Raw genomic sequence first — 25,431 nt, forward strand, 5'->3', positions numbered from 1 at the left:
TCTAACGAAAATAATTTGCAGACTATCCCGTTTCCTCCTTCCCCCGTAGAAAACAATCCACACACTGTCCTCTTCTGATCAAATACTCCCTTAAGAATGTCGATGTGGGCCGCTATGTTCTTTTGGTCTCTCAGAACTTCACATTGTCGACTGGTCTCATAAGCCCCAGATCCCAACTCTTAGCTCCCAGACCTGGTGGTATTATCGCTCTGCCAGACAGCACGGCGGGGAGGCAGGGCTTCTGGGCAAAGACCAGCTCTGTGAACCGACACTGGTCGTCACTGACTCGCTGAGCACCCCTCTGGCCCTGTACCCGCCAGAGAAGCGTGAACCCGTCAGGTCTGGTCGCTGCCTTCAGCAGCTTAGGTCCCAGCTGGGAAGATGGTGGCTGTCTGGGGGCTTCTGTGGGTGTGTGTGTGGGGGGGTGCTGGCATGAGGTGGGGGGCTGTGGAGCAACCTGGGTTGGGCTGGGCGTGAACACAACTCAGTGACCCCAGAAGCCAGCCTCACAGACCTGTGATCCCTGGGAGGGGGGCTCCCAGACTTCTGGGTGCCTGCCTTTGGCTCAGCACTGGGGCAGAGAGCAGTCTGGCTGTGAATCATTCCCCAGAGAAGTGGTGGCGTGAAGGGAAACCGAAACCGTCCATCGCACAGGCGGTGTGAGACCGATGTGCAGACTCTCGTTTAGGGGCGCCACCGTGTGAGGCATGAGAGGTGCAGCCGCCGGGGCCTCGGGGGGCTTGCTGGGCACCACGGTGTGGCGGGCCCTCTCCCGGCCCGGCCTGTCGGGACCAGGCTCCGTCCCGGCCAGGGCCCTATTGTTCATGCTGCTGCTCGCTTGGTTCCCCTAATCCTCCCTTCATCCAAGTCCTTCCGTTCTCAGTTCGCAAAGCCCGGGGAGCCTCCACCGTGAAGCCTCTGCTGAACACCCAGATCCTGCCTGCCTCTGAATCCCTGTGGATTTTTAAATCATTTTCTCAGGGCTTTGTGTATTTGGTCTTCCCCACCTGTCCGAGAGCTCCCGGGGTGCAGGGGCAGTGCCACTTCTCTGCCACCCTGTAGTGTTAGTTAGTGCTCTCCATAGTGTTTATGAAGCGTGTGAAAGTTCAGCTACCACCTCCCCACTACCAGTGAATTTTGTTTTTTGGAATGATTAAAACTTTCCTGTTTAAAAAATTTTATAATACTAATATATTTGTTCTAAAAAGCCAAACAATATAGAGGGATATAAAGAAAAAGTAAAATAGTTTGTGGGTCTCCCTTCCAGGCTTGTTCCCCCTGAGGATACCAGTATTCACAATACAGGGTAATTTCATGTACATCTCGTTCTACACACAAACCACCTTAAATTAAAAAGTATACACATATATTGGGATTTTGCTTTTTCCCACTTATTTATAAAATGAAATGTGGCTCACACTCTATATCTTCACATTGTTTTACAATTAAGTATCACATCATGGTATTACATTAGGTAGTAAATTTGTGAAAGAAAGAAAAAAAGAAAGAAAAGAAAGAAAGAAAGAAAAAGAAAAGAAAGAGAAAAGGAAAAAAAAAGCCTCCCCTATCAGTAAGGGTATAGGCAAAATGAACCTTCTGACATGTATAAATACCCTTTAAAAAATATTAACTCATATAAAAGAAAAATAAAAAGAGACTCATTAACAAGACAAGCAGTGTTAAAGGAGGATGCATTATAATATGTGAATAATTAAAAATAAAAAAATTTGTCATGGTTTTTCTTCTGCCAGTAAAGGTAAGTTGTTATTTATTCCTTTTCCCCTAATACCTGCATAATTTATACTCAGTGATATATGCATAACATCAACTTATTGAATACTTCAATGGATAGACATTTGTTTTGATTTTAATTTTTAACCCTAATGAACTGTGCTGCAATAAACATTCCCGCAGGTATGGCCTGTAGGACGTACTCTTGAAAGTGAGGCTTGGGGCCTTTTAAGTGTTCAGAGATGCTACAGAGAACTTTGCTAAGAGTAGGAACAGTTCATAGTGCCTGCCCGCCCCACATCCTCACCAGCACTGGCCCTGACTCATTGGCTTTCATTTTGTCAATTTGATGGGTCACATTTGTTATTTTAATTTGTATTTCCTCAGCTACAGTGAAGTGGCCTATCTTTTCATTGTTTGCTGGCAACTTCATTTCTTCTTTACATTGAATTTTCATAAGCTTTGCCTCTTCTTCTGCCATGTTTTCTTTTTCTTGTTAATTTATAAGAGTCTTTTATTAAGACAACATTTAAACCCTTTGCCATATGTGACAAAACTGGCTACCTAAAATTCAAAACTGTGTTACCATATATCAAAACTTTCTCTTTCTTAGGGCTTCTGGTTTTTTGGGTTTGTGTGTGTTTGTGTGTGTGTGTGTGTGTGTGTGTGTGTTTAAAGATTTTATTTATTTGAGAAGGAGAGAGAGCAAGAGTGGCGGGGAAGGGTAAAGGGAGAAGGAAAAGCAATCTCCTTGCTGAGCAGGGAGCCCAATGATGCAGGGCTCAATCCCAGGACCCTGGGATCATGACCTGAGCTGAAGATAGACCCTTAACTGACTGAGCCACCCAGGTGCCCTAAGGGCATCTGATTTTTAGGACCTATTTAAGAAGACCACCCCACTCTAAATTTACATATATATTCTCTTAATTTTTCTTCTGATATTTTTATAGATTAAAAAAATTAGATCATGAATCTGCCAGGAAGATATGTATATGATATGTAGAAGCATCTAACTTTATTTAGTAGTTGATATTGGACTATCTACCAGGGGAACAAACCAAAACAACTTCCTTTTAGCACTGACTACACCTGTGTCATACATGGAGTTACGTATGATAGAGTAGGTTCCTTATGATAAAGTAGGTTCCCAGGCCTTACTTTCAGAATCTTCCCTTTTACCTTTCGGGTAGAAGACAGCACCCATTTGTGCCCACAGTGTACAAAGAATCCACATGAGCCCCGGTTCCCTGCCCAGGGAAATCTCTTTGCTTGACATTTAGCTGTCATCAGAGAAAAGGGAGGATTTAGATTACACACTCTCAAACTCAGGCCTATGCAAAGCTCTCAAAGCAGCAAATATCCCTTCTTTTGGCTTGAAAAAGAAAAAAAAAAAAAACCACCAAATTTTGAATTATGGCAACCCCAAGCAGTGCCCTAAATCACCAGGCTTCTTACATGCTGGTGACAACAGAGCCCCGGTGTAAGAGGTCCTGGTCAGAGGCACCCTTGTCCTCGAGAGGTTTGGGGGCGGTGTCTGTCTGGCTTTCTTTTCAGTATCTACTCCTGGGCTGAGATTTTCTTTAGGCCAAGTTTCAGCCTGGAGCAAATTTTTTATGGCTGTGAGCTAATCCCCTAGCAAACCCTGGTTTATATAGAAATGCTGACACAGTGCTAGTTCTGGTGATTCAACTGGGGCGGCTGGGCTATTTATGGTTCCCTGATGCCAATCGGGGATAATTCTCATTTAATAGAATCAGTTTCTGTTGGGACAGGGATCCCACTTTTTCTCCCCAGGGGGATGGTGGAACTTCTTGCCCCGAGACCTGAGCAACGGGTGGCTGCCCATGGGGAGACCTGCCTGGGAAGCAGCTCGAGCTGCAGTAAGTTACAACCAAGGTGGGCTTTTCATCCCGGGATTGTAAGAGCCTTAGAAACAAATAAATATTTTCATCTCCTATTTTGTCTCTGGGCATTGGGCCTAAAAAGCGTCTTGATTCTTCTCAGCTCAACTTGGGGGAGAAGCTGAAGATGACTTAATTCCTCTTTCCTCTTTCCCTTGCGGCACTTCTTCTTTGTTTTGAGGGTTTGGAGCAGGAGGTCCTGAGCAGCCACTGTTTGTGGACAGGAGCCAGTGGAGCTGGACTCTGGGGCTTCTAAGGGAGCGAGGCAGTGTGTGTGGCGGAGCCCTCCGGGACACCTCTGGCCTGTGCCCAGTCTATGCAGCCTCCAGATGGGACCAATGGGGCCGATGGGACCATGGGGTGGATTTGGGACTGGCAGGAGGGCCAGTTCTTGGGCTGGTCTTCATTTCCACTATCAGTAGATAAGAATCTTGGGTTTTAAGTTTGAACCCTTGGGAGAGCTAGAAAGTACTTTGTTTCTATTTCTCAATTGTCTCTTTTTTTTTTTTCTTTTTTAAAGATTTGTTTATTCATGAGAGACACAGAGAGGCAGAGACACAGGCAGAGGGAGAAGCAGACTCCTCATAAGGAGCCTGATGTGGGACTTGATCCCAGGAACTCCAGATCATGCCCTGAGCCAAAGGCAGATGCTCAGCTGCTGAGCCACCCAGGCATCCCTCAATTGTCTCCTTTATCTGAGGGCCAAACTTCAAAAAAAAAATTGTGGTAAACTATTCATAACATAAAATTTAACCATTTTGAGATACACAGTTCAGTGGCGTTTAAATAAATTGACACTATTGTGTAACCATAACTATCGTCCATCTCCAGAGCTCTGCTTCTGCCCCAACTGACACTTGGTTCTCATTGAACACTAACTCTCCACTACTGGGGGGGTAGACTTTAGCTACTGTATATCGCATGAGGGTGTTTGGAGTCCCTGAGCTCTCAAGGGTCTGGGGTAGGTAGAGCTGTGAATTGAGCCTACATGTGCCACATGGCCTGGGTCCTTGCTGTACTGCTTTTTCTTCAGGGTCATCTGCCAAATTCAGTTGTCACTGCTCCCCAGGGCCCTGTGAGGATGGCTCACCGGGGCCCCAAGGAGCAACCATCTCCATACAGAAGGGAGTCCTTTTCACATGTCAAGCCTGTCCCAGAAACACTGTAGGACTAGACAGGCAGGCAAATCTCATGATCCCCTTTTGTCACAGAAGATGCTGAGAACAAGGCAAGCCACCTGCCCAGTTACCAAGTGACCAAGCTGGGACTTGAACTGGGGACACTTGCCCCCACACCCTGTGCCCTCACCACTCTTGTGTATTTATTGACAGGGTCTGGGCTCTCGGAATGATTCCCCAGACCAACAGGGTCATCCCAGGAGCACTGAGCTTTGCCCTTCACTCAGTAAGGCATCCAGAGCAGCCCCACCTAATTCGCTGCCTTTGAAGTCAGCCATGTCAGGAGCGGGGCAGCCACATCTTTTACCAGCTTTTATGGGGCCTGTCAGGGGGATGGAAGCACTTAGAGATGGCAGGCAGATAAAGGATGGGCCGGGCCTGCCTTGATAAGGTGGCCCAAGATGGGATTGGGGTGGGGGGAGTTGGACACTGAAGCTGCTGGGGCTGTGGTTTCTGCATGGGAGTGTGATTTCTGCCAGAGCCAGAGAAGCTGTGAAGACAGGCTGGCGGCCACGGGATTTAGTGGTTTAGTTTTGTTGAAATCCTCAACTTCAAGGACTTCCCCTGGTGACTGAGTTTTGTTAGGCTAATTAAGAGCAAGCCCTGTGGTGTGACTGGCTAGCTGAGAAAGAGGGAGAGAAAGGGTGGGTGAGGGATGGCTGGCTGGCTGGGAAGGAAGGAGCTGGTCTCACTCCTGATGGGTGAGGCCCCATCCACGCCAAGCAAGACAGATGGTGAGAAAAATCCTGGGGTGAGGGCCCATTTTACCTTTCGCAGCTCCTCTTCCAAGGATTCCCCTTCCCTGCCGGGCCAAGGAACCCACTTGGGGCTGGGAGCAGTGGGGACCTCAAGCCTGGGGGTGCTTGGGCATCCTTGGATTCAGGGTCATCATCTTGCCCCTATAGATAAGCTTGGCTGGAGACTAGAACTTGGGACATGTCTTGTGAGGGATCATAGGATTAGAATGAAGGGAGGAGTCTGAGCACGGCTGGGGGCAGCAGGGGGGCAGCTCCTGGAGAAAGGGTTTCTCAGGGCTTTCCAGGTGCTGGATCTATAATGCAGGTGCTAATGAGAGTACTTGCCCAGTTCTGAGTACAGCACTGGTTCAGAAAATAGGAGGGGTCTTGCCAACCAGTTTAATCCTCCCCCAAGCCTGTGTATTGTGAAATGGGTATTACCATCATCCCTGTTTTACAGCTGAGGAAATCTAGCTTCAGAGAGTTTGACAAATTTGTCTAGTGTCCACACAGAGTGTATTTGAACCCATGTCTGACTCTAGAGCCTCGTAAGTGCTGGTTATAGAGCTGGCGAAAGTACCTGTCTTGGCCCTCTGCCCTTAGATGGATGGGAATCAGGTCCAGCTCACCTGTGGCCTGACTTTCCTTCCCTCACCTTAAGAGGTTGCCTGCGTACAAGCTGTGTCTGTCAGCCCGGCTTGTGACAGGTGGACTCAAAGGACGCCTGCTGGGCCCCCGGGGACAGTTCTTCCCTAGTCTGGAGGGCTCCAGGGGCCCATTGCCTGCTGCTCAGTGCTGGGAACAGAATGGAGGAAGCCTTGGAAGGCAGGACTGTGTGGGGAATCCATGCTCATACCCTAAGGAGCTGAAAAACAAGACAAGCACTTGTTGCTATGGCTAATGGAGCAAGAGCAAAGGCAGAGCCAGATAAGGGATGAGAGGTAAGGGAGGGAAGTCTGGGAGCTGGGAGCTCTTGCCTGGGGTGGAAAGCAGGAAGCTGGGTCTGGGAAAATGAGCATGAGTTGGAAGGTAGCCCCAGATAGGAATAGTATTACTCCTAGGCAGAAGGGTCTGATGGTCTTTGGGAGTTAAAATCCTGGCTCTGCTCTGTGGCCTTGAGCATCTTAACATCTCTGTGCCTTCCCTTATCTCTGGGGATACTACTACACGTGATGTGTGGTTGTTTCAAAGACCAGATAAATTAATGAAGATAGAAAGCTAGGTTTATACTCGTTTGCGGAGTAACTGCTGGAGCTGTGGGCTGCTATTAGCTCCTGACTGAGAAACACCAATAGCCAGAGCATTAAAGCAAGGGTGGAAGAAGGGGGCCAGCTTCTTGGCCCAGGAGTGGGTAGGCCACCCTTGTCTTCCTGGCCTGCCTCCCTGGCCTTCTCCTATCTTACATGGGTCTTCCCAAATGACAGTCAAATACTGTCCAAGAAGATTTCCCAGGATTGATAGTGTTGCTCCAACCTGACTAGGAGTTGAATTTATAGGGGGAGCACCATCCCAAATAGTAGTGAGGCTTGCACACATTTTTTTGAGTGTTCTTCATTCTTCCCATGAAAGGCATTGAGCCAGGCCCTGGGAAGACAAGCCAGCCATGGTTTTTGCCCCCAAGGAGCTCATAATCAAGTGAGAAGATGTTTGTTCATTCATTTATTTACTCAGCCACCATTTCCTAAGTCCTACTTTGTGCCAGGGGCCTTTCTAGACACAGAGAACCCAATGAAGAAAGAACAGGACAGTCAGCTCCTGCCAACGTGCTACACTGGTGGTTTATATTTCCACAATGGCATCAAGATGCATATGGTCTGGGGTGACCAACCTGATCCTTGGTCCCCACTCTGTGCCAGGTCCTGGGAATCAAATAGTAGATGGTGTGGCAGAGTGGTTAGTAACTGGGTCTCTGGGTCAGACAACCAGGGTACATATCCCATCTCTCCTGTTTCCTGGCTCTGAGAGCCTAGGCAAGGGACTTGACCTCTCTGCACTTGTTCTTTGTCTGTAAAATGGGGATACTAATGGAGTTTCCTCAAAAGATTATGGGAAGGACAAAATGAGATGGTGTATGAAGAGTGCTCAGCGGTGGCACTTGGCAGCTCTCAGAGTGCCTACCTGTTAGGACCACTGCTGTTCTTATCTCTCTTCCTGCTTGTTAGGTGCTCACAAGACATCCTGGAAGGATTCACCTCTCTTTCTAGTTGATGATAGGATTTAACATCAGGTACCATTAGAGAAACCAGGCGCATAATTCTGGTTCAAAGTTAACTGATTTCTTTTCCATATAACTGACCTTGAACAGTTGATCAGAAAGAAAGCAGAAAACCTGATGGAAAGACAAAGACCCAGGCAAGCTGTCCACAGGACAGGAGATACAGAAAGCAAATAGAAGCCCCATCTTACTTAGATTTTTTAAAATGTCCATTAACACAGCAAGATATAATATTCACCCTACAGGCTGGTGAAGGCTTATGCATTTGCTGATACCTTTTGTTGGACAGGGTGTGGGGAAGAGGCACAGTCCCACATGGTGGGCTGAGTGGGGACTGGTGTAAGACCCATGGATGACAGTTTGGGAAATGTGTTACAAACGCACCAGCCTTTTGCCTTAGCAATCCCACATACAGGGATTTATCTTACTGGTATGTGTATAAATGAATGCAGTCATCTGCATTTGAACACATTGTTTACATCCCCTTTTATTATAGAGAAAAAACAACTATACATCCCCCAATAGAGGACTGGTTAAGGTACAGCTGTGTAATGGAATCCCCTGCAGCTGTTAGAGCACGGTGTTTCTCTACCATATTTTGGAGACCTTCATATATCACCCCAGACCCGTTAAGTGAGTACAGAATGAGGAGAGTGCAGAGCAGTAGGCACAGAGTATTCTTATTTGGTTAAAATACAAGGTATATGCCAATGCACATGCTTATGTGTATAGAAGTATATCCCAAGGAATACATCAGAAACTTTTCACAGTGATTTGATTTTCGTTAAAGCTCCTAGGAGCTGGAAAAGGGTGGGAGACTGACTCTTGATCCTCCCTTTTCGGACGGTCAGAAGTTTTAAATTATTTGCATGAATACTTTTATCATTTTAAAGGGGGAGAAAAAGCAATTGAAGCTACTTCTTTGTAGTTAAAACATTTGTAGCTAAGAGATGAAATCTTGTTTCTAAGTTGTGTGTGGGGGTGTGTGTGTTTGGATTATTAAAATGTGTTTCTCCTGAAATCCTACTAACTGTCCAAGAAGTGGCTTTCCAGCATGGTCACTGTGTGAATGGTTCAAGGCTAAACCAGGGTCCTGTTTTGCTTTGATTGAAGTGAAGCAAAAGCTCACCCCTGAGCTTTCAGGGGTGGGGTCAGAGTTAGCTGGTGGGCTGGGGAGCCCTGTCCTGTCCAGGTGCTTAAAGAGTTGGTAGTCTGGTCTTGTGTCCTAGTCTCCCTATAGAAATAGGGAGACAAAAGCCCATGGGGCAAGGCCTGGGGTTCTTAATGCACCCTTAGAACCAACCTCACTCCTGTGCTGGTTAGCAAGTGTTCTCCCAGAGACAGAGTACACAGGCAGGTGCTCCTGGGTGGAGTCTTAGTGAATCTGTGTATGTAAGAAAATGAGTCTTAGTGAATCTGTGTATGTCCTGGATGGGCCATGAGGACAGCTTTTGTGTGTGTGGAATTTGGGGTGCACGCTATGCTCTGTTCTTAGATCCTTGGTAGCTAGAAGGGGTTCCTGCCAGGAAGGAGTCAGAGAAGTGGGGGCCTTGGGAAGAAGCAGTAGCACAGATGACCTGTGGCCCTGTAATGACCCCTCGGAAATCAAAACACCCCTGTCTTTTTCTTCTTTCTCTTACTTTTTCCTCCTCCTTGTTTTTTTCCATTTAGAGTTTTTTGTTGTTGTTGTTCATTTTTTGCTTTAAATTTTATTTTAAAATAAAAGTTAGATTTGCCCATAGTTGAGGGAGTCAAATAGTTCTAGTTGCAAACATACCCACACACACAGACATACACACACCCACACACATCTATCCTGAATTTGTCCTTCCCCTGCATTTTCTGCTTTCCAGGGGCAACTACTTTTAGTAATTTAGCTGGTTCTTATGATAATTACCTCTGTATCTATAAATAATGCGCTTATATTTATGTTACTTGAATTTTTCATTTTTGGCATTGTCCTTTGGCTTCTTGCTATGGAAGATGAGGATTCAACTCTTTTTCATCACTACCCACATGTCCCATCTCCCATCTTTCCAAAATAGTTATAGCATAATTTTATTATTCAGTATTCAGTGATTAAATGATTTTTACCCTGAAAATACAATTCCTGAGCTGCAATGACTTGCATTTTTTCCTCTCTTATCAACATTTCCTCTCTGGAGTGAATTATCTTTTTTTTTTTCTCTGCCCAATGTTTTGTTTTATGTCACTAAATCAGCACCAATCCTCCAGTTGAATAAGATTAGTCTCAAAGCTGTTTTCACAATCCCTATCCTATTAATGTCATCTTCTTGAGGAGAAAACTCATCCAACCTTCTGAACTGGGTTGGGTGCCTTCCAGATCTGCTCTACAGCATCTGTTTGGGGTTTGTTCACTCATATCTTGGTGATCCTTTTGGTGTTCTTTTCTGATGGATCTTCTATTTCCTGGATCCTCTTCTTTCTTGGGTTAATTCCTCATTTTGGCAGAGTACATTCCCCCCCCCCCCCCCCACGAATTTACAAGGAAGTGATCGGTTATATTTGTGTGACCTTAAGTGCCTGAAAATGCCTTTATTCTAGCCTCATGTTTAGTTGATAGTTTGGCTAGGTATAGAATTCTGGTTGGAAGCAATTATCTCTCAGAACTATTATGGTCTTGCACCACTGCCTGTAAGCTCCCATTTCTACTAAGAAGACCATGATATGAATCAGTCAGCCTCCCTCCCTCCTCCATAATGGGCACTTTTCTTTGTTCCTGTCGTTTAGAAATATTATGATCCAGTTCCTTGGTGTAGATGTATTTTTACTCATTATGGAGGTCACTGAGGGGAATTTCCTCTATCTTGAAGCTCATATCCTTCAATTCTAGTTATTACTTGTGAAAGTTATTTCCTTCACTATTTCCTGTGTAATTCCCATCCCCTCTTTAGAACTCCTGTTGCTTAGATAGTGGACCCCCTAAACTGTTTCCTCAGTATTCTTATTTTTATTCCCTTTTCCTACCTTTTTGTCTCCTCTGTCATTTCTGTAACTTGGATTTTGAAGTTTTTATGCATTTTATATCTGCCATCATTTTAAAGAAATTTCCGAAGGCTCATTTGTTGTTCTTTTCTGAACATTCCATCTTAGGGAAGCATCTTGTTCCTGCTTCATAGATGTAATATCTTCTCTGAGAATATTATTAGTTACAGGCAGTTATTCTCCTCCTTCCCTATGTGTTTTGGTCTCTATTTCATACTACATAATCACTACACATTCCTGGTGGTTCTTGATTATCTGCTTACATTTATGGATAGAGGTAATTAAAAAGCTGATTTGAAAACTCTAGATGCTTAGGTGGGGCTATTTAAACTATGAATTTCAAGCAGTGCAGGTGGCTTAGCGTTTTAGCGTTGCCTTTGGCTCAGGGTTTGATCCTGGAGACCTGGGATCGAGTCCCATGTCAGGCTCCCTGCATGGAGCCTGCTTCTCCCTCTGCCTGTGTCTGTCTGTCTGTCTGTCTCCTCCCTCCCTCTGTCTCTCATAAATAAATAAACAAAATCTTAAAAAAAAACAACTATGAATTTCACGTTGCATAAACCTAGCTGTGCTATTTTTATAGGGAATTCTCAATGTTGGTATCTTTTGGACTTTTCTCTTAGACTAATCTGATTGCTTAGAGAAATTGTCTTCAGTCTCTTGCCTGGAGGGTGTATGTTTAGCTACCAGCATTCTGGGAGCTTAAGAGGTGAAGAAGGCTAACAGTCTCCTTACTAGGTATAAGTATCTCTAGGATGCTCAGGCTGTTACGGTGAAACACCACAGACTGGGTGGGTTAAGCAGCAGGAATTAATTTGCTCACAATTGTGGAGGCTGGAGGTCCAGGATCAAGGTATGAGCAGAGTTAGTTTATGGGGAGGCTTTCAGAAGACTGCCTTCTTCCTATGTCTTCACATGGTCTTCCTTCCATATATATGGAGAAAGCAAACGCTCTGCTATTTTTCTTTTCCTCTCCTGTGGATGCCAGTCCTATTGGACTAGAACTCCCACCTCATGACCTCATTTAGCCTTAATTATGTCCTCACAGTTCCTTGTCTCCAAATACAGTCACATTGGGGGTTGGGGCTTCAACGTGTGAATTTGAGGGGGACACAATTCACTTCACAGCACTTTGTGGAATTTCACTTAATATTTCTGTTTCATTCTGATACTGTTGCCTTTAGCTATGCTTGGTGATCTCAAGACTGTTTCATCCTGTCCTGAACAATTCTTTTGTTTTTAAGTCTTCTGCTAGAATGGTGACAAGGATGTCACCTGGCTACCTACAGTGGAGATGGACATCTGAAGTCTTGGGGGTTTCTTACACAGATTATGAATCAATCCTCCTTTCAAAAAATGGACACTCACCCCCACTTCCAGAGGTAATGTTGCTGCCAATTCCTGAGTGCTTGACTTTTGGTTTTCATTACTGTTGACTTACAACTCTGTTTTTCAGATCCACTAACTTGGTTACTGCTTATCTAACTTCCAAAATGTTCTCTCCTGTTTTCTTTTTTTTTTTTTAAAGATTTTATTTATTTGAGAGAGAGTATGGGGGGGGGGGAGAAGCAGGCTCCCCACTGAGCAGGAAGCCCAAGGACGCTGGGATCATGATCTGAGCTGGAGTCAGATTCTTAACTGACTGGGCCCCACCCGGGGAACCCCTGTTTTCTTTATTATACCATAAAACATCTTTGTGTTATCAACTAGTTGTGTTTCCATAGAGAGTAAAGTGTAGGTCTTTTACTGGATGCCATATCTCTCCTTCCCTCAAAAGCCAATGGAAGCCCATCTGATGAGTTAGCTTAGATTCCCATTCCATCTCTCCCTCAAATCTAGTGTTTCCATAAAATGTCTACGTTGTATCCAGCCAGATGTGCTTGATTTTGTAGCATTGATTGATTTTTGAGGACTGATAGTCTGACATCACTTGACCAACACATAGGGAATGCCCCTGGCTCATCACAAATACACGAATCTTTTTAATAAACTCAGAAAATGATTTGTGTTTTGAGTTGAACAAAGCCTCCACATTTTTCTGAGCACCAATACCTTACATTTTAAAACTGATGTATTTTCAGGAGAATCTAATCCATATGTGGTTGGCTTTTTTGTTTTGTTTTGAGGCTTTGTGTTTTTCTTTTTTTGTTGTTGTTGTTTGGTTTTGCTTTCAGTACATCATTATATTTCTTCATAAAGCACTAGTTAAGTCCACATTCTTTATTAACTTTTTTTAAGTAAGCCTTTTTCATTAATTTTTATTTAGAACCATTTTTTTCCCCAAAAACTTCCCAACCACAACTAAACTTCCAAAGATCTGAGTTTCATTTGAAATTTTGACTTTTGTTGTGTTCTAATTAGGGCAAACTAATGTTCTCTAAAATCTTGTGGGTTTCGTCTGTGTTGCCCAGGTGAGCAAATCTGCACCAGAACCCATTCCACAAAGCACCTTATTCCCTGGTACTTTGGGCCAGAAAGAAAGCACATATCTGCAGCATATCTCTTGTTATGGTCATCTACTGCATCTTTGCAGAGACCAGAGTAGGAGGTATGGTCCTGCCTTGGGGAGCTCACATCTAGTTAGAAAGTTTAGGAAAGGAGAAGTTGTGTCATTTCTTCACTACATACTATGTGCCAGGTGATGGAGTTGGCACTTTGCCATTCTTGCCCAATTTAAACCTAAGGATAAGCATGTATTTCATCTAAAATTAATACCCATAGTAAGCCTTCAGCATAGGTACAGTTGTTCCTCATTTACAGAAAAAGGGTACTGAGACTCAAAAGGTTCCTTAACTTGCCCAAGATTGCACAACTAGTAAGTGGCAGAGAGGCTGGTTTACAATGCAGGCAGAACTCCAACCCATGGAAAGCAGGGAAATGATTAGGTACGTGGCATGGAGTGAGTTTTCAATAACAATGTGGAATTGACGTAACGGAGCCAGCATATGAGATTGTGAGGAGACAGATGAAGGCTGCCACCATGAGGGAAGATGTGCTCGGGGTGACTGTTGTTCCATATCTGTCTCGGGCTGGCTGCAGCCACGTTCATCCACGTCACTCACATCTGTTCCTGGGATACCCCTAGAGACTGCCAGCTGCCCTCGCCCTCACCTTCCTGCTCTCTTAACTGTCCATTCACCACACAGCAGCCAGAATGATCTTTTTTAAGTTCCAGGTAGAAGATACCTACAGTGAAATGCACATAACTCAAGTGTGTAAACTGATGAAATTTTGACAAATGTATACTCTTGTGTAACCAACGCCACAGTCAAAACATAGAATATTTTCATCACCCCAGAAAGTTCCCTCATGTCCCCTTGGGGTCATTCCTACCTCTGATAGGCAACTATTCTTATTACTACAACCATAGATTAGGGTTGCATGTTCTTGAGTTTCATACAAATGAAATCACACAGTGTATACTCATTTGTGTCTGGTTTCTTTCACTCGGCATAATGTTTTACGATTTACCCGAGCTGCTGTGTGAGTTACTACTAGTTCACTTTTTAAATTGTTGAATAGCATTTCCATTGTATAAAAATACCACAGTTTATTAATTTTCTTGTTGAAGAAGCTGTTGGGTTCTTAAAGTTTGGGGCTTTTTATAAATGAATGTGTTACAAACATTCTTGCATGAGAGATTTTTGTGGATGTACATTTTTAGTCCTTTGGAAGAGGAAGAATAGAGCTACTGGTTATAAATAAATCTATGTTTAGCAGTTTAAGGAAAAGTAAAAAAAATTTCAAAGTCATTTTGCTATTTTATACTGCCACCAGCAACATATATGGGCTCTGCTTGTTTCTCTCCCCACTAGACACTAAAATAGGTAAAAATGAAAAAGACTGATGACACCCAGCATTGGGGAGACAGAGGAGCTGGAATAATTGAATACCGATAAAGGGATTATAAAGCTTGACCCTATTATCTATTTCAAATGAATATTTGAAAATAGGAGATGATGTAAGAGTCAAAGTTAATTTCCATTCTATCATTATTCAGTTCTAGCATCATTATCATCATCATCTGGTACTGATTTGAGAGAAGACTTTCCTTTTTCATTTGAACTGCCTTGGGTCTTTTGTCAAAAATTGTATATGTGATTATCTATTTCTGGGTTATCCATTCTATTCCATTGATTTGATGATCATTATGCCATTGCTATGCTATCTTAATTAAAAATTTTTTGCGGTATAATTGATATAACATTATATTAGTTTCAGGCATACAACCTAATGATTTGACATCTGTGTATATTGCAAAATGATCATAATAAATCCAGTTATGTTAATTTATCACAATCTATAATTACAATTTTTTCTCAGGGTGGGAGCTTTCAAGATCTGCTCTCCTAGTTACTTTCAAATATGCAATACAGTATTCTGAACTATAGTTACCATGCTGTACATTGTATCTCCAGGACTTAGTATTTTATAGCTAGAAATTTGTATCTCCTGGCATTTGACCATTTCACCTTGACCCATTTCACCCTTCCCATGCTGCAACCTCAGGCAACCAATATTCTGTTCTCTATATCCATGAGACCAGACTTTTCTTTTTTTCTTTCTTTTTTTTTAGATTCTTCATATAAGTGAGATCATATGATATTTGTCTTTCTTTGCCTGACTTAATTTTTTTAAAGCCACCTTTAATTTCTCTCCTATCCTGTAGTCTTCAGGGTAGGGTTCTTCTAGATCTTTTTACAAAATGTATTGCTGGTCTTACACATCTTTTGTTCAATTTATTCCTAAATATATTGTGTTTTATGATGCAACTGTAAATGATGTTGTGTTTTAAATACCATTTTTCATTGTTTGGAACCAGGATATGCAATGCAAGTAATATTTGTGTTTTGACTTTTATCCTGTGATCTTTCAGAATTCCCATTAGTTCTAGTAGTGTAGTCTTGGGGGTTTATATTCCTTATAATTCACCACATAAACAATCCTGTCATCAGAAGAGAGACTGTCCTATTTCTTTCTGACTGATCTTCATGGACTTTTTATTTAGCTTTATGTGCTAAAAAAGATCCCCAGTGCAGGGCTGAGTGGTACTAATGACAGTATCTATCCTCTGCTTGTTCTCTTAGGGAAGAAAGCTTTCAATATCTCACTATTAAATATAATATTAATGCTGTTAGCTGTCATTTTTTCTATAGGTACCTTTGTAATAGGCAGTCTCTATGATGGTTTCCAAAGATCCTTACTTTTAATAACACCCTTGTGCAACCTCCTTGAGTGGGCTTATTGACTTGCTTCTAATGCACAGACCATGCAGAAGGGATGAGATGTCACTTTAAAGTTTAGGTCCTAAAAAGACTGCTTTTCATCTCTGGGTTCACTCTTTCTTGCTGGTTTGCCCTGAGGGAAGCCACATGCCATGCCGGGAGCTGTCCCATGGAGAGGCCCATATGGCATAAGGGTGGCTTCCAGCCAACAGTGAAGACCTGAAGTCCTCTTTCCAAAAGCCCATGATGAACTGAACCCTGTCAATAGCTACATGAGCGACCTTGAAAGTGTCTGCTCTTCCAGTGGCATCTTCAGAACAGACTGAAGCCCCAGCTGACCGTCTTAAGAGTACTCTTATGAGAGCTCTTGAGCCATAGGTGCTCAGTAAAGCCACACCCAGATTCCTGACCCCAGGAACTGCGAGATGACAAATGTTTGTTGTCCCCTCTCACTCCTGGTTTACCAAGAATTTTCACCGTAAAAAAAAAAAAAAAAAAAAAAAAAAAGAATTTTCATTGTGAATTGGCACTGAATATTGTTAAATGCTTTTTTGGAACCAGTTGGGATGATTGGATGGTTTTTATTCTTTATTCTGTTAATATGGTGCATTACATTGCTTTTCAAATAAGCCCCACATGCTTGTAATATATTATCCTAATTACATCTTATTGGATTCAATTGGTTAATATTTCCTTTAGGATTTTTCTATCTATGTTTGTGGGAGATGTTGGTCTGCACTATTCTTTTTACTATTGAAGTCTAATTCACATACCATTAAATTCACTATTTCAACATTGATGTACAATTCAGTGGATTTTCGTATATTCACAAGGTGTGCAAACATCAATACATCTAATTCCACAATATTTTTATAAGCCCAAAAAGAAATCCTGAACTCCCCATTCAGCTCTTATCCAAGCCCCTGGTAACCATTAATCAACTTCTGTCTCTGTGGACTTTCTTCTTCTGGACACTTCATATAAATGAAATCATATAGTCTGTGGCCTTTTGTGTCTGGCTTCTTTTATTTAGCATGCCATTCTTGAGATTCATTCATGTTGCACCATATGTCAGTACTTCATTCCTACGGCTGAATAACATTCCATGGTATGTATCCACCACATTTTGTTTATCCTTGGTCATTTGTCGACATTTGGATTGTCGTCACTGTTTGGCTGTTAGGAAAATTGCTGTGAACATGTGAACGAGTTTTGATGTGGACATATATTTTCAATGCTCCTGGAGAGATATCTGAGAGGAAAATTTCTGGGTCAACTGGGTAGGTCTATGTTTAAGTTTTTAAAGAACTACCAAACACTTTCCACAGTTTCCCAACATTTTAATTCCCATCAGCAATGTATAAGGGTTCCAATTTTTCCATATCCTCACTAACACTGGCTATTACCATCGTCTTGATTATAGCCATCCTCATGGGCATATAGTGTTGCCTTATTGTGTGTGTGTGTGTGTGTGTGTGTGTGTGTGTGTGTATTTATTTGAGAGAGTGAGGGGGAGGGCCTGATGCAGGGCTCAATCTCACCACTCTAAGATCATGACTTGAACCCAAAACAGAGTCAGATGCTTACCTGAGCCAACCAGGTGTCCCCTCATTGTGGTTTTGATTTGCATTTTTCTTTCTTTCTTTAAAGATTTTATTTATTTATTCTTGTCAGAGAGAGGCAGAGACACAGGGAGAGGGAGAAGCAGGATCCATGCAGGGAGCCCGACGTGGGATTTGATCCTGGGACTCCAGGATCAGGCTCTGGGCCAAAGGCAGGTGCTAAACCGCTGAGCCGCCCAGGCTGCCCTGATTTGCATTTTTCCAATGGATAATGATGTTGAGCATCCTTTCATGTACTTATTGCCATTTGAATATCTTCTTTGGAGAACTGTCTACTCAGCTCCATTGTCCATTTTTTAAAAGTTTGGGTTATCTTTTCATTATTGTGGTATAATAGTTCTTTATAGATTCTAGATACGTCTTTTATCAGATACATTATTTGTAAAAATTTCCTCACATTGTGTGCATTTTATTTTCACTTGTTGATTTTCTTTGAGGGATAGATGTATTTAATTTTGATGATGCCTAGCTTATTTTTAAAATTTTGTTTCTGTTCAGTCATAGCTAAGAGACCAGTACCTTATCCAAAGTTTTTTTCCTAAGGACTTTATAGGTTTTGCTCTTACATTTAGGTCTTTGATGCATTTCTTTTTTTCCTTTTTATTTATTTGAGAGAGAGTGAGAGAGAGAGAGCATGAGTGGGGGGAGGAGCAGAGGCAGAAGGAGAAGCAGATTCCCCATCAAGCAGGGAAGCAGGGAGCCTGATGGGGCTTGATCCTAGGACCCTGGCATTATGATCTAAGCCAAAGATGCTTAACCAGGTGAGCCACCCATGTGTCCCCTTTAATGTATTTCAAGTTAATTTTTAAATAGAGTGTAAAGGGATCCCTGGGTGGCACAGCGGTTTGGCGCCTGCCTTTGGCCCAGGGCGCGATCCTGGAGACCTGGGATCAAATCCCACGTGGGGCTCCCGGTGCATGGAGCCTGCTTCTCCCTCTGCCTGTGTCTCTGCCTCTCTCTCTCTGTGTGTGACTATCATAAATAAATAAAGAAAAAAATATTAAAAAAATAAAAAAATAAATAGAGTGTAAAGAATCCAAAGTCATCTTATGCCTGTAGATACCCTATTTTCCTAGCATCATTTGTTGAAAAGACTACTCTTTCTTGCATTGACTTAACACCTCTTGTCAAAATTCAGTTGGCTGGGGCCTCTGGGTGGCTCAGTTGGTTGAGGGTCCAACTCTTGATTTCAGCTTAGGTCATGATCTCACAGTTGTGAGATGGAGCCCTGTTTAGGGCTCTGTGCTCAGCAGAGAGTCTGCTTCAGATTCTCTCTCTCTCTCCCCCCTCTCCCTCTTCTCCTCCCCCCCAACCCCCTGCTCACACAGACTCTCTCTCAAATACATTTTTTTAAAAAATCAATTGGCCATAGAGAGATGAGTTTTGTTTTTATGGAATCTCAGTTCTATTTAATTAGTGTATAGGTCTATCCTTCTGCTAGCACCACAGTTTCTTAATTACTGTAGCTTTGTAGTAAGTTTTAAAATTGGAAAGCGGGAGTCTTCCAACTTTATTATCCCTGTTCAGGATTGTTTTGGCTCTTTTCAATTTCTTGAATTTTTATATGAATTTTAAGATTAGCTTGTCAATTTCTGCAAAAAGGCACCTGGAATTTTTATAGGGATGTCTTCAATCTGTAGATTAACTTAGAGTGTTGCTGTTTTAACAATATCAAGTCTGCTGACTCATAAACGTGGGATGACTTTCAATTTATTTAGCTGTTCTTTAATTTCATTCAACAATGTTTTGAGTTTCTGGTTTTCTTGCATAGACTTTGTTTTTTGTGTGTGTGTGAGAGGGTAATGCTGGCTTCATAGTATTAGTTGGAAACTGTTCCCTCCTTTTCTAAGTTCTGAAATACTAGTATAGGATTGGTATTCTTTTCCTTATGTGCTTGTTTTAAATCACCTTTAAAGCCATCCAGTCCTGAGGTTTGGGGGATATTTTAAATTTTGAATTCAGTATATTTAAAGGATAAAAAGAACTGTGTATGAAAATAGTCAGGTTTACAGTGGGTTAAGTTAGGAAATAAAATAATACAGAGCTTTTCAGATTTTTTGTTTCTTTTTGAGTCATTTCTGGCAGTTAGCATCTTTCAAGAAACTTCTCCATTTCCTTTTAATTGCCAAATTTATTGGCCGAGAGTTATTTATAGAATTCTCTTTTTACCATTTTAATGTTTCCAGGATCTATAGTGATGTCTTTGTTTTTATTCCTGGAGTAATTTGTATCTTTTCTCCTTTTCTTTAAAAATCTAACTAAGTTGGGATCCCTGGGTGGCGCAGCGGTTTAGCGCCTGCCTTTGGCCCAGGGCGCGATCCTGGAGACCCGGGATCGAATCCCACATCGGGCTCCCGGTGCATGGAGCCTGCTTCTCCCTCTGCCTGTGTCTCTGCCTCTCTCTCTCTCTCTGTGACTATCATAAATTAAAAAAAAAAATCTTTAAAAAAAATCTAACTAAGTTAATTTTGGTATTTTTAGATTGTCTATTTATGGTTTCATTGATTTTCTGCTTTTTGTTTTCTATTTCACTAATCTTTGTTCTTACATTTATTATCTTGTTCTTTTTAATTATTTGGGTTTACTTTGCTCCTTTTTTTTTTAAGCTCCCAAAGGAAGAAACCTCCGTCTTTATTTTAGACCATTCTTCTTTTCTAATATTAGCATTTAAAGCGATAAATTTCCCTTTAAAGCATGCAGCATTACACAAATTTAGATATGATGTGATTTTATTTTGATTAAATTCAAAATATTTTCTAGCTTCATGTATTTTAACTTATGTTATTTGGTGCATCCATATTTAGGATTATGTCTTTCAATAAATTGATCCCTTTAGGAGCACCTGGGTAGCTCAGTCAGTTAAGTGTCTGACTCTTGATTTAGGCTCAGGTCGTTTTCTCAGGTTCTTGGGAATGAGCGCAGTGTCCCTCTCCTTTTGCTCCTCCTTCCTGCTCTCCACTCACTATCTCTCTCTCTCTCAAATAAATAAAGTCTTAAAAAATAATAAATATACCCCCCTTATCATTATGAAATATCTCTTTTTATGTGACATTATTCCTCAACCTAGATTTTACTTTGTTTCTTATTAATAAAGTCACTTGAATTTCCTCAAGATTACAGTCTGTGTGATATATCTTTATATGTATTTTACTTTTAATATTTGTGTCTTATTTCAAAGTGGCTTGTACAGAATATATAATTGTGCTTTGTTATTTTATCTAGGTTGAGACTCGCCCTTTGTTGTACTTTTTAGAATTAAAATTTTATTTTGTAATTAAATGTAATCATGGATATGATTGAAGTGTACCATCCTGCTGTTTTTCTCTTTGTTTCTGTTTTTATATATTTTTAAAAGTATTTTCTCCTGCCTTTCTAGAGTAAGTGAGTTTTTTAATGATTGCATGTTAATTCCACTCATGGCTTCTTAGATTCACCTTCATTTTACTGTGTTTTGTTTTTCATTTTTATTTTTAGTGGTTGCTTTAAGTTTTAAAATGTGCATCTTAAAAAAATAAAATGTGGGGATCCCTGGGTGGCACAGCAGTTTAGCGCCTGCCTTTGGCCCAGGGCGCGATCCTGGAGACCCGGGATCGAATCCCACATCGGGCTCCTGGTGCATGGAGCCTGCTCCTCCCTCTGCCTGTGTCTCTGCCTCTCTCTCTCTCTCTCTCTGTGTGTGACTATCATAAATAAATAAAAATTAAAAAAATAAATAAAATGTGCATCTTTTATTCAATATTTTCAATATTTTATTCTGGTGTCACATTCTATCTTTAAATAATTTTATGCCACTTCATTTATAACATGAGAACTTTACTATAGTACAGTTCTATTTACTCCTCCTTATCCCTTGTGTGATTTTAAAGTTTAATTTTACTTCTACGTAGGTCATAATACCATATCTATCTATCTATCTATCTATCTATCTATCTATCTATGTTTGCATTAGATAGTTAAATATCTCTTAAAGGAAATTTTGAAACGTTCTATTTTGTAATAATTTGAAATGTACAGAAAAGTTGTAAAATCCCTAGAGTTCCTATATATTCTTCACCTGGCTTCCCCTAATGTGAACTAGCATGTTGCATAACTGTAGTACACTTATTAAAAGTAAGAAACTAATATTGATACAAAGTGTTAACTAGACATTATTCAGATTTCACCACGTTTATACAGATGTCATTTTTCTGTCCTAGGAGCCTGTCCAAGTTCCTTCCTTGCAGTTGATTGTCACCCTCTTCTTAATCTCCATCAACCTGTGACAATTCCTCATCTTTATTTATCTTCGATATTCTTGATAATTTTGAAGCAACTTTTATGGAATATCCCTCAGTCTAATGTTTTCTACTGATTAGGTTGAGGTGGTGGCATTTTTGGCAAAGATACCCAGAAGTGGAGTGCCCTTCTCCATGATCTTAACAGGGGGCGTATGATATATCTTGTTATTACTGGTGGGGTTAGAAGCACCTGGGTGACTCAATTGGTTGTCTGCCTTTGGCTCAGGCCATGAACTCAGGGTCCTGGCATCAAGCCCCACATCAGGCTCCCTACTCAGTGGGGAATCTGCTTCTCTCTTTCCTTCTCCCTGCCATTCCCCCTGCTAGTACTCTCTATCTCTGTCAAATAAATAAAAACATTAAAATTAAAAAAAATGTTACTGATGGGATTACCATTGATCGGGCAATGTTTTCCAGAAGTATCTACTGAAAGTTACTGTTTTTCTTTTCTCTTAATTTAAATTCAATTAGCTAGCATAGAGTATAACATTAGCTTTAGATGTAATGTTCAGTAATTTATCAGTTGCATATAGCACCCAGTGCTCATGTGGAAAGACCTGAAAAGTTACTATTTTCTATTTATAAATATATTGGAAGAAATACTTTGATACTACACAAATATCCTATTTCTCCTCAAACTTTCTATTACTAATTTTAGCAGCCAACAGTGGATCTTGTTTGCAACAATTGCTGTGATGTGTTTTTTTTTTTTTTCTGTGATGTTCTAATGGTGATTTTCTATTTCCCTTATCCATTCTGTCTGTATTAATTGGAATTCTTCTGTAAGGAAGAGCAGCCCCTTCCCACTCCCTCTCCCCACCCTCTTTCTTTTTTTCCTCTCAATATTGACCCAGGCATACTTATTTTATGCTATAGCTTACTCTCTCATGCATCCTGTTGCTCATATTACTCCAGCTTTGGGTATTGGGAGTTCCTTGAAATTGGTTCCTGAACTTTTCATATGTCCTCATCTTTTTTTGAGCACTTCTGTACCTTCTGGTACCCATGGTGCTCTCAGATCCTCTTGCATTTTTCTGTCCCAGCTTTGGCCTTAAGCAGTGTATCTAAGGAATCCTGGTTGTAGTGGTGGTGGCTTTTGTTTTGCTTTTGTTTTCTAATTGAGGGATGCTACTTAGAAGCTGAGATCTAGGTAGTAAATATACCCATTGTTACTGGAATGTCATTGTTTCTAGGTTCTACTGGTGCATCAACTTGGAGATATATATGAGTGTGTATATAATATATATATATATACACTAATCCATGCATGCATTCATTTATTTTTGCTTTTGTAACTGTCTCAATATATTTTAAAAACTACAGTTCTATTTATCCCCTCTTATCCCTTGTGCAATTTTAAAATTTAAACTTATTTCTACATAGGTCATAATACCATATATATATATATAATATATATATATATTATATATATATATATGCATGTGTATATTTTTGCATTAGATAGTTAAATATCTCTTAAAGGAAATTTTGGGTTTTTAAAAAATATTTTATTTATTCATGAAAGACAGAGAGAGGCAGAGACTCAGAGGGAGAAGAAGCAGGCTTGTGGGACTTGATCCCAGGACTAGAGTTCTCGAGTCTACTTTATCTGATATTAATATAGCCGCTCTGGTTTTCTTTTGATTGGTGTTTATATTAAGTCTTTTTTCATCCTTTTACTTTTAACCTGTGCATGTTTTCACATTTGAAGTAGATTTCTTGACTATAGCATATAGTGGACTATTTCTAAAAATCCAATCTCATAATCTGTATTTTAATTGATGTATTTAGGTCATTACAGTCAATGTAATTATAAATATTTACACACAGGTCAACCATTTTATTGTTTTTCGATTTGTGTCCCCTCTTGGTTCCTTTATATCTTGTTTCCTGCCTTTTTGGGATTAACTGAATATATTTTAATATCCTAGTTTCATTCATCTGTTGGCTTTTTGACTACATATTTTCAGGTGTATTTTTTTAGTGATCACTCTAGCGTTTATACAATACAAACCTAAATTTTTAATCTATTTAGAGTTCTTGTTTTACTGTTTCAAGAAAAATGGAAAAGCCTTAAAACCATAAAGATACCCATTATGTTTATGTTATAGTTATTATAGGTATTTTATGTTTTAGTTATTATAACATAAACACTTTATGTTATAGCTATTATAGGTATTATATAAAGGTACATTGGGTCCCTCTTTCAAGGTTCTGCCAATTAGCATTTTTTTCTTTCAACAGTCATGTGTGTTTTTAAAAACTTAAAAGGAAAAAAAATAATCTCATATATTTACCCTTCCTGCTTCTCTTCCTTCATTCCTGAATATCCAGGTTTCCTTCTGGGATCATTGTCCTTCAGTCCGGGAAACCTCCTTTAGCATTTATTTTGGCACCAGTCTACTGGCGACGCATTCTCTTAGATTCCTTCATTTGAGAATGTCATTATTTTGCTTTCATTTCGGAAGGAGATTTTCACTAGATATGGTTGGTCTTCCTTTTCTTTCAGCGCTTGAATGATGTTGTTTCACTGTCCTCTGGCCCCCATTGTTCTGATATAAATCTGTAGTATTTCAAATGATTGTTCCCCTATACACATAATGTGTTGTTTTCTCTAGCTGCTTTCAAGATTTTTGCTTTATCTTTGGGGTCTTTGCAGGTTGATTTTGATGTGTTTTGGGTATGCTGTTCTTTTACAATGGTTAGGATTACAGGTGTACCTTATTTTATCGTGCTGTCCTGTATTACATTTTGCAGACACTGCACAATTTTTACGGATTGAAAGTTTGTGGCAACCCTGCCCTGAGCAAGTCTGTTGGTACCATTTTTGCAACAGCGTTTGCTCACTTTGGGTCTCTGAGTCACATTTTGGTAATGTTCACAATGTTTCACAATAGACTTTTTCACTATTATATTTGTAATGGTGATCTGTGATCATTGATCTTTGATGTCACTATTGTAATTGTGTGGGGGTGCCCCAAACTGAGCCCATATTAGACAGTTAGTTTAATTGATAAATGTGTGTGTTCTAACTGCTCCAGGCACTGGTTTTCCTCTATCTCTGTGTCCTTGAGTATGGGCTGTGGATAAGAGTGTCCATCATAGTAGCTGGTTTACACCCAGGAACTGTTATGCTGGGCATTTTGACAGGCTAATTCAGTGGTGTCATTCAGAAGCATGACATGCTCACTTGGCTGTTTGGACACAGAAACACTTTGATATGGTCTAAAGAAAAACATTTTAAAATAAAATTAGAGCTTAGAGTGTTTATAACCTAATGAGGTGAACAATAGATGTCCTTGACTTTACCCCCCATTGCCAGAGTATGAGCGTGTGAAATGGAGGAGACTCTGGGTTGAGGTGGGGTTGAGAAAAGTGTGATTGCATCTTTTAAAACTTTTTATTACTTGGTGATAAGGCAGACATTAAGACTTGGCCAAATTCTTTTTGGATAACACATGAAAATACCCCATAGCTTTATGAATGATCACTGTTCACTGGGCATCCAAAGGGCAGGCCTGGGAGTCCAGGCATGAGTGGGA

General features: G+C 40.9%; 1 long non-coding RNA gene across 6 annotated transcripts in view; it reads left to right on the forward strand.

Moving 5' to 3' along the window:
• Positions 1-25,431, forward strand: part of LOC144322129 (uncharacterized) — a 183,770-nt gene that overhangs the window by 111,047 nt on the left and 47,292 nt on the right. For 3 of the 6 annotated variants that reach the window (XR_013387689.1, XR_013387692.1, XR_013387693.1), the window contains exon 1: positions 11,857-12,147. The exons of 2 other annotated variants lie outside the window; for them this stretch is intronic. This is a non-coding gene — a long non-coding RNA (uncharacterized LOC144322129). Of the gene's footprint in view, positions 1-5,446; positions 5,545-11,856; positions 12,148-25,431 lie in introns of those variants that run through there. One more of the 6 variants, XR_013387690.1, reaches the window with a different exon arrangement.

This window comes from Canis aureus, chromosome 10 (genome assembly GCF_053574225.1).
Source record: "Canis aureus isolate CA01 chromosome 10, VMU_Caureus_v.1.0, whole genome shotgun sequence".
Taxonomy (NCBI): domain Eukaryota; kingdom Metazoa; phylum Chordata; class Mammalia; order Carnivora; family Canidae; genus Canis; species Canis aureus.